Raw genomic sequence first — 9518 nt, 5'->3', positions numbered from 1 at the left:
TGCTACCACTCTATTAGAAAAGCGTCTTAGGTTAATGTATTTGTAGACAGGGTTCACTCGAACCTGAAAAAATTAATAACTGGTATTAATTTTGTTATAAAAAAGCTGAAAAATTTTTTAACATTGATTTAGACGATCGAATAAAAAATTCATATCCACCATCCTCTGATCTATATACGAGGGCTGTTCAGAAACTATCGAGACTGAATGTATTGGATTTATTCCAGAAAATTTCTAGCGGTGGGACTGTGGGCATCATGCATGTGCAAATTTCACCTCGTCTCACGAAAATCGGCAGGTCTCTACAGCCCGCCGTTCAGTCACACTGACTTCTTTCATGTGGAGTGATTGCGTGCGTTCGTCGAAAACAGAAAATGTGTGAAAACACGGAGGAGCGAATCTGCATCAATTTTTGCTTTAAGCTCGGTAAAACGTGCACCGAAACCTACGAGATAATGAAAACAGCATTTGGAGATGAGGCCATGAGTCATGCTCGGGTTTTCAAGAAGTTCCGGCGATTCAAGGAGGGTCGTAAATCAGTGGACAGTGGTTCCCGTTCTGGATGCCCGTCTACCTCTCGCAATGAGGACAAGATTGCACAAGTGCAGGCTGTGGTGCCCTCTGATCGTCGTTTAACAGTCCGAGAAATTGAACTGGAGTGTGGTGTTTCCATAGGATCATGCGATGAAATTTTGCGAAAGGACTTGAACATGCACCGAGTGTCTGCAAAGCTTGTGCTGCGTCTCCTCACTGAGGATCAGCAATTTCAACGACTGGCAATATTTTGTTTGAAAGTGCAAGAGACGATCCGGAGTTCATGAATCTCATCATCACTGGGTATGAGTTGTGGATTTACGGATACGATCCCGAAACAAAGCAGCTGTCGCCACAATGGAAAAGTCATTGAAACCATAAAACAGAATTCGACGCAGCAGCTTCAGGCCATCCCAAAGTCTGAGTTCCAGAAATGTTTCGAGGACAGGAAACATCGTTGGGCCAAGTATGTTACTGCCAATGGAGCATATTTCGAAGGAGTTGACTCAAAACCTGTTTATGTATGCATGTTTTTGTATAATAAATTCAGTCTCGATACTTCCCGAACAGCCCTCGTATATTTATTTAGAATAAAAATATTGCAGTATCTAAACGTTCAATAACTTTTAAAAAATTGGATTAATTTTACTACTATTCCTGACACTTTTTTCCGTAAAATATTTTATATTAGATACTCACCAGTATATATCTATACTAGTATATTTTAAAGTAATTTAAAACATTGTCAGAGCTCATATGTTAACTTGTGGGTAAATTAATAAAACATATTAATATTTATTTATAAATAAAAGTGGTGAGTTAAAAATATTCAAAACTTTTGTGAATGTTTAATGTAGCAAATTAACGTGCTGTTGAGATGCAGAGATGCCAACTTGCTCCGGACAGCAAATATATATTTTAAAGTGGTAGTTTATCAATTGTGATTCTTGATTTAATAAATTCAATTTAGTAGATTTTTATCCACCACCATTTCTAAATAATCCGTAGGCTTATATAATTCACCACTGTATAATACTTATGTCATGCTATACCTATTGAAAAGCAAGCAAAAACAGTCAAATATTTGCAATATTTTATTTGTAGTTATTTACCGTTTTTTTTTTAATTAATTTGGCTTGTCCGGAGCAGTTGGCATCTCTGGAGATGCTAACTTGATCCAGACAACGGATAAATATTTTCGAGTAGTAGCCTTTTGTTGTATAATTCTTGTTTTAGTAAATACACTTTATAATAGGGTTTTTACTCACAACTACTTCTAAATAATCCAAAGGCTTATGTGATACACCACATTGTTTCTGTTAAGCCGTATTGAAACTTTTAAAAAAATTCGCAGAATTAGGCGAAAATCTGCAAATTTGAAACTATAGACCGTTTTTTTTTTTTTTTTTAATATTTTGTCAAATCTGGAGATATTGATATATTACCATACTTTCACTAGCATTATTAATTTTTTTAAAATGCAATAATGGTTAAAATCATTTTAGATAAGAGATACAGATACACACATAAAAATAAATCAAAAGCATCCATTTTTCTACCACTTGAAATATAAAAAGAACTAGCACTTTAGAACTAGCACTTTCCCAAAATAGTGTCTACCACAATGTAGCAAAATTTCAAAATGTTTTTAAACACAATGTATATATGTCATGATGTATGGGATAGGGGCCGCTGCGCGGCCCAGGTGCCCAGTTCTTTTTAAATAAAGCGAAAGCGAAAATAGTGTCTCAATACTGCATACTGCCCTTTCAAATTAAAGTTTAGCATACTAGATGGCGCCACTAAGGCTTGTCGAAAATTTATGTTAAATCTTCACGTTCTTGAATCACGACTTTTGTATATACATAATCATCATTTATTAATGCTCATATTCAATTTTCTGTACATATTTATGGCAATTAATGTAAATATCTTTGTTCAAGTTGTAATTTTTTCAAATCAACGTTATATTTTCTGTACATATTTTCATGGCAATTACTGTAAATATCTCAGTTCAAGTTTGTATTTTCTCTAATCATGGTAATATTATTGTAAAGCTACCACACCGACTGCTTATATTCAAAATGTTTTTACCTCATTGTTGTAATTTCACGATGAATGGGATAGGGGCCGCTGCGCGGCCCAGGTGCCCAGTTGTTTTTAAATAAAGAAAGAAAGAAAAATAGTGTCTCAATTGGCATTGTCTCGGAGATCTTTCACTAGTCATCAACTTCATCGTCAAGTCTTCATGTCATGCGTTGGTCTTCAGTTGGAGCATTAATAGCACGAGAGTAGCTTTGCTTTTATTTAATCACCCAGGTTCTTGATCATCAATCAACTTGTCTCGCCGTCATCTGAAGCTCTGCGACTATGTCAACCCATTGACGCGCCCGTGGTGGAATCGGCGGACACAAAGACCCGTGCGGCAACCCACACAGCTCCGTGATCCATCATTGAACCATTACAGTATAGAAGAAATCGATCAACGAATTGGTTCTCGTGTTGCTCTTATTAAACTAGTGAATGAGAATAATGCCTTTAATCCAGGGACACTCATTTCCTACTCATTGACTTATAGCAAGCAAGGAATCTAGGGTGCCCTGTGGAACCTGAATCGACCACTCCCTTGGAAGCGAAAAAGTCAAATCTGCCTGAAAAGACGATGGAAAACACAGAAACTGTTTCTTACTGCGAGCCTCATCTGGAAACTATCCAAATCGAGCCATCTTCGGCTATAAGTGTAGAAAAGAGGCCTGTTCCGATAGTTTCCTCCCCCGAAAGACCGAGGAAGAGAAAAAAGAAAAGCTGAAATGTCTGCGGAAACCATTTCTACCCTTCTTGAGTCAACACCATAGATCACTCCATCCAAATCTGAATTGGCGGAGCCTTCTCCACAGACCAAGAACAATTACCTCCCTAGAAAACTTAAATTTCTCGTGCGAGGCCTTACTTTAGACATCCGAAGGGAAGATCTTCGGAAAGATAAAGAGGACAATGGTCGACGATCAATCAAGATAGAGCGACTAATAAAGAGGCGTGACAACGGGTCTCCCCTTTTCCTCTTCTTTCTCTAGTGATACTCCATGACTTTTCGGAACATTGGGACTTTATTTCCACAAAGAATCTGCTGTCCTTTCCAGTCCAAGTCTAGAAATTTAACGGAGGGCGTTACGCCATCCTATGCTACAAGTGCCAGAAATTTGGTCATACACAGAAATCACGGTCAAGTGATACAGCCTGCATGAAATGTGCAGCAGCACATTTTACCTACCAATGCGTGAAGCCTCTCTCCCTTCCGGCCAAATGCATCAATTTTCAAGGCGATCATCCGGCCTGTTTTACTGGCTGTAATGCTCGGCCGAGGTGAAATATCGCGCTGTCACGCGTAGACCACAAGATGCCCTCAGCAGTGCAGTGAAGTTCCTAAGGATCATCAAAGAACTCCAAGAGCTTTTGAAAGACGAGAAAGTCATCTCATTACTCATCTCCCTGCTCCCAGCCCTAAAGACGTAGATGAGGAGATTCGCCATCAAGCCTGCTACATCTTTCCCCCATGATGCATTTCATTATTTTATCTCATTTCAGGTTCTTTTCCGAACCACCAATACAACTTTCCTATGTATGTCCCTTTGGGAAATTTCATGATGAATGGGATAAGGGCCATTTAGGTCTCAGACGCCCAGTTCCACAACAACGAAGGAACGAACCATTGTGGTCAAAACCCTCATAGCTACCACACTGCCTGCTAACCACAAAGAACTTACACAATGCTAAATAATTCACGATGGGTGGGATGGGGGCAGCTTCGCGGCCCAGGTGCCAAGCTAGCATAACAATTTTAGTTCAGAATGTGGTCAAAATCACTTTAATTTAAATTTTTAAGTCTAAAAAATGTTTACATTTTACCACCATTTTAAAAAAAAATTCTTTAAGAAAATTCTATAAAATAGCATATAGAATTCATCAAGAAATCATAACAGTTTGCGGCTGATGCTGCACAGATCCAACTTCAGTGAATGTACTTTTTAACGATTTTCTCATTTTGCTTCATGTAAGTCATAGATTTTCAACTATTTTTAGCTCCTCACCTACTTTGCAAGTTAAAAAATTTTCATTTCCCTCATGAATAAAAGCTCGTTAACAAAAGTTTAAGAAAAAAAGTAAAAAAACAATATTTTAAAATTCTTTAACATTTTTTATATGATACACGTTTATACTACACAAAAAAGTATAAGCTTTAAAGAATTGGAATAAAAATTATTCAACTATATATAAAATATTAAATGTAATATTTTTAGTTTTTTTTTAAATTATGCAATATATAAAATATTGTCTTTTAAAATTAATGAATAATTTTAAGTATGATTATTACTATTAATCAATTTTTGAATTTGTTTTATCCATTTTAAGTTTTGTTCACGCGAAGTTATGTCCGCGAAGTTTAGACCGACTAAGTTTCATTCTCGAAGATTTGACCTATTACCACGAAAACAAACGGTGAATCAACGATAACTTAAATTTTAAATTATGATACAATACAAAGTTAATTTCGTTCTGTTTTTCTGTTTTCCAAAGTTAATTTCATTCAATTTTCGATCAACTAATGAACTAGACTACAATACACAAGTATACTAAGAAGAAGCAAAGTGACCTCGAATTGCGAAACAATCCGGAAAAAATTGTAAAACAATTTTGACACACACAAAAAGCTAAGTGTTGTCTCGCCTAATTTTCAACTGTTAATTCTTTCAAAATGCACTAGTTTTCCAAGGTTGCCACAGGTATTAAAAATTTCCATATTTTCATCACTACATATAAATTATTTAATAGTTCATATGCAGCGCCACTGTGCTCTGACTCGTGGTGAGCCTTTTAAAAAGTCGAAAAAATTACCAAAAATTCTGAAATCATCGGTTTTTATAGCTCTACCATTCTATAATATATTTTGCGAAAAGCGTAGTAGTTGGGAGGCCTGAAGATGGTTGAGTTACATATGCATTCTCATGGGAGAAACAATCATGGTTAAAAAAAGAAGATAGAGTTGGTAGTTAACTATAAATTAGTTGGTATTAAACTATTTCTTTATCAATTTGTTTGTGCGTGGAATATAATACTCTGAAATAGTTAATATACCACTGCTTTGTTTAAATAAAACTTATATAATTACACGTTAACATAAATTAGATAGTTCCCTCACCCTATGTAAACACCACAAAGCTCGAATTAAAGATGAATGTGCAAAGGGCCGCAAGTGGTCACGGCGGCCCAGATGATTAATACAGTTTCGTTCAGTTAGATTAAATTTGTTGAGGTATGCCAAAGCCTCCTAGAGTAGGGGTATGCCATTAGGGGTCCCCTACTCTAGGAGGCTTTGGGTATGCCATTAAGGCAAAGGGGTTGTGTTTTTTCTTGTTTTGCAGTGGCGCCATCTATGGTTATAAGATTGGCAAATTTGCCGTTAGCCCACCACTATGCTGCTTTTTTTTCTGTCCTGATTCTGTAGAAAGGCATTTATAAATCATTCGTCACGAAGAGGTTAAAGCCTAAGAATTTTTTGATTACCTCATCAATTATTTGTCCCAATTTTTCTGAATTTTTCGAGACGGTGGCCACCATGAAAGGGAATCTAACATGGATACCTTTATGTAATTATAATCACCACTGCATAATATGTTTCAAAATGAAATATATCTTCAGCGAATCCTATGGAATTGAACAGCAAAATGTGATTATCAGAAATAAAATTTTCCCTAGCATCAAGCACTGTTAATTTTTAAGGCCCGTGCCTGTAGTGGTAATAATAGTAGTTTTTGTTAGTTATAACAGTAGTTTAATTTGTATATCAAAAAGATATGTCCTTTTTCTGTAATAGCTATGTGAAAACATTATGTCTAATATATTATCAAAAACTCACTTAATCACGCGTTATTCTTCAATAGAAGAAAAGTTATTAAGGAAACTGTCTTTTCCTATAATAAAATATCACGCAATTGCTTTTAGGAAATAAATGTGAGATCGTGACTAAGTTGATATCTTTTCCAATGAATATCTTATTGAGCAACAAAAATCGACTGCGTGTTTTTTTCCCCATCGACTTCGCCTAAATTGCTGACATTTGTTTCATTCTTTCTCGTAAGCAATAATAAAAAGCCAAATAAATTAGCTAATATTCTTGTCAGCAAAATATAATTTCCTATTTCTTCCAGTTTTTTTATACTATCATACAACGACTTCAATATTAATCATGTCCTTGATTTATCGCTTGTAATTCATTTAAATCATGTTTGCTACAAGCAATTGTGGAGTGATGTAATTTTTATAAAACATTCCCACAAAGATAGCCAATGACATGAAGTTATCAAATCAATAAATGAAATAAAATTTAATTACATCAATACTTACAAACTTATATTACTTAAAGTGGCATTTAGAAGGAAATTTTATTCCTCCTTGTTTATATCTTAGAACAGGGATGGGCAACTTTTTTGGTCGAGGGCTAAAAATCAATAAGAAACATTTTTTTGGTTGGCCAAGTAAAAACTTCAAAATTTAAAAAATATATAAAAAGGCGATTTACAAGTTTTAATTTAAATACTTGGTGAGATGAAAAAAATTGCGATTTCATTTTTAAAAGTTCCTTATATTAAGGTTCGAAGTGAGTTGTGCTTATTTTAAGGAACAAGGCTAAATGTTTTACTGTTAGTCTACTTCTGAAATGATTTTTTCTAAGGTTCATAAGTGAAAACTCTTGTTTACATATATAAGATTAAGCAAACATAGCACTGATTTTCTGGGCATGAAATATTAAATTTTTGAAACTAGCTTTTGATAATGATTTGTAAAACTTTGGCATATTTACAAACAACTGCTTCAGATGATTGTTAGATTGTCCACTCTTTGGAGCGTAAAATGCGCAGTCTGCCAAATGTTAAGTACAATTTACCTATATGAGATTCCATAAGTCAGCTCCTCGAAAAAGACAAACGCTAGTTGGAGCCAATCTACGGCCATTCTATAAAGAACTTCAGCTTTCAACATTTAACCAATTGAAGATGTCTGTGCTAACTATTTCCATCAATTTATGTTTTGCAGAACAAAAATAGAGAAAGTAAAAATGTCATCAGTACTTTGTTAAAAAAGCAAAAACAGAAATAATTTGAAACATAGTCGACAAGAAAATGGATGTATATTGTTTATATTTGCCACTGATCGACAAATAAAAATTCTATCCGCGGGCCGCGTAAAATCTTCCGACGGGCCACAGTTGGCCCGCGGGTCATAGTTTGCCCATCCCTGTCTTAGAACAATCTCACAATGACGTACATATGTTCGAAATTTTTATATTTTTTCTCCTGAAACATTTTATGTTTTAGAACTAATTTTGTGTCTCTTATTCCAAGCTGAGTGGATAAAATACATTTTCAGAACAGAAAAATATCTGTATAAAGTAAATTTCCTTTGATATGATGGCTGGGATTTGTGATACACAATTTAAACCATCGAATCTCAAAGGAATAATTCTAATTAAGTTCCCAAAACTTGGTTATTAAGTCACAAACCAATCAGAAAAGTGTTTTTTCCCTCTATATATGTAGGTACAAAGCTTTTCTGTGTAGGTCATCTACTATGAATTTACTTAGAAAACTTTATTACATTCCATAGCATTTTTTTGTTTTACTTTACATACTGTGTTATGAACGAATTACACGTTAAAAATGCCGATCTGCCTGTGTAGGGGGCAGGGATCTGTCCATGCATCAGAAAGGTACCACTCTCATAGCTGCCAACTCTTCCGGTTTTCCCGGAAGATTTTAATTTCGTATTTAAAGTGGTATCGAAACTCGTGTCATGCCATTAGACTTTTTGAATTAGTATAATAATAATTATAAATGAGTTTGACCACCACTACGTATAAATAATTACGACGAGTAGTCGAGTATATAGAAGCATACTAATCATTAAGGTAGCGGATTTTAACTAAGTCAAAATACAAATATATTTTTGAGTAAGATTGTTTTTCGGTGATTGTTTTACTATCATTTGAAAAATGCCTTCTCAAAAAGAGTAAAAGTTGGTAGATATGCACTCTGTAAAACCGTTAGCTAAAAGTGTGGTGGTTGCAGTGATGCCAACTGCTCCGGTCACGCCATAATAATATAAAAAAACGGTAAATAACTACAAAGTAAATTTCGCAAATATTTGACTATTTTTTCTTTTTTCTTTAAATGGCATAGCATGACATAAGTATTATACAGTGGTGAATTATATAAGCCTACGAATTATTTAGAAATCGTGGTGGATAAAAATCTACGAAGTTCAATTTATTAATTCAAAAATCACAATTGATAAACTACCACTTTAAAATATATATTTTCTGCCCGGAGAAAGTTGGCATCTCTGTGGTTGCAGCCCTGCGACCACGAAGTAAAATGGTTACTAAATGTTAACTAAGTGTTAGTAATTGTTTGTTAAGATATCAGAAACGCTTAACCCCGTCCCACCCCCTGTCGGGGGCATCCGGGGAGCAATTTTATTGATCAACTAAAAATGCAAAAACAATTCCCAGTTTGAAAAACAAAGGGAAGATGAATATTTACAATGAGGAATAGAAGGGGTGACTTGAATTCAAAATATAGATAGCAAAACAGATGAAAAGATGACTCCATCAACACAGTAACGAAGAATGTAAAAATGCAAGATATGTAAAAAGCAGATATTTGAACAGATGAAAAGTTAACTCGGTGTACAAAGTTGTTAATTTTAACAGATGGAAAGCTAATCCAATCCATGTATCAAACAAGTTTAAATGTGAAAGTAAGTACAGGTGAAATGTTAATTCCATACACAAAGTGTCCTATATTTAAATTATAAAACTCAGGGTAGGTGGAAAGGGAACTTTCTACCTTTACAACAAGTCGAAAAGTTTGATGGGGTTTGGATAAGTCTGAATTTCAGTGCGTGCTGTCAATGTTCTGAGTTCGTTA

The 9518-nt window shown here is 34.8% G+C and overlaps 1 pseudogene; it reads left to right on the top strand.

Annotated features, from left to right (window-relative positions):
- The first annotated feature begins 374 nt into the window (after window positions 1-374).
- Window positions 375-821, top strand: LOC107436535 (protein GVQW3 pseudogene; annotated as a pseudogene).
- The last annotated feature ends 8697 nt before the right edge of the window (window positions 822-9518 follow it).

The sequence above is a fragment of the Parasteatoda tepidariorum genome, chromosome 4 (assembly GCF_982258835.1).
Source record: "Parasteatoda tepidariorum strain Cologne lab strain chromosome 4, Ptep-v5.0, whole genome shotgun sequence".
In the NCBI taxonomy this organism is placed as follows: domain Eukaryota; kingdom Metazoa; phylum Arthropoda; class Arachnida; order Araneae; family Theridiidae; genus Parasteatoda; species Parasteatoda tepidariorum.
The sequence above is the reverse complement of the archived record's forward strand: the minus strand, read 5'-3'. Positions and strand labels throughout refer to the sequence as shown.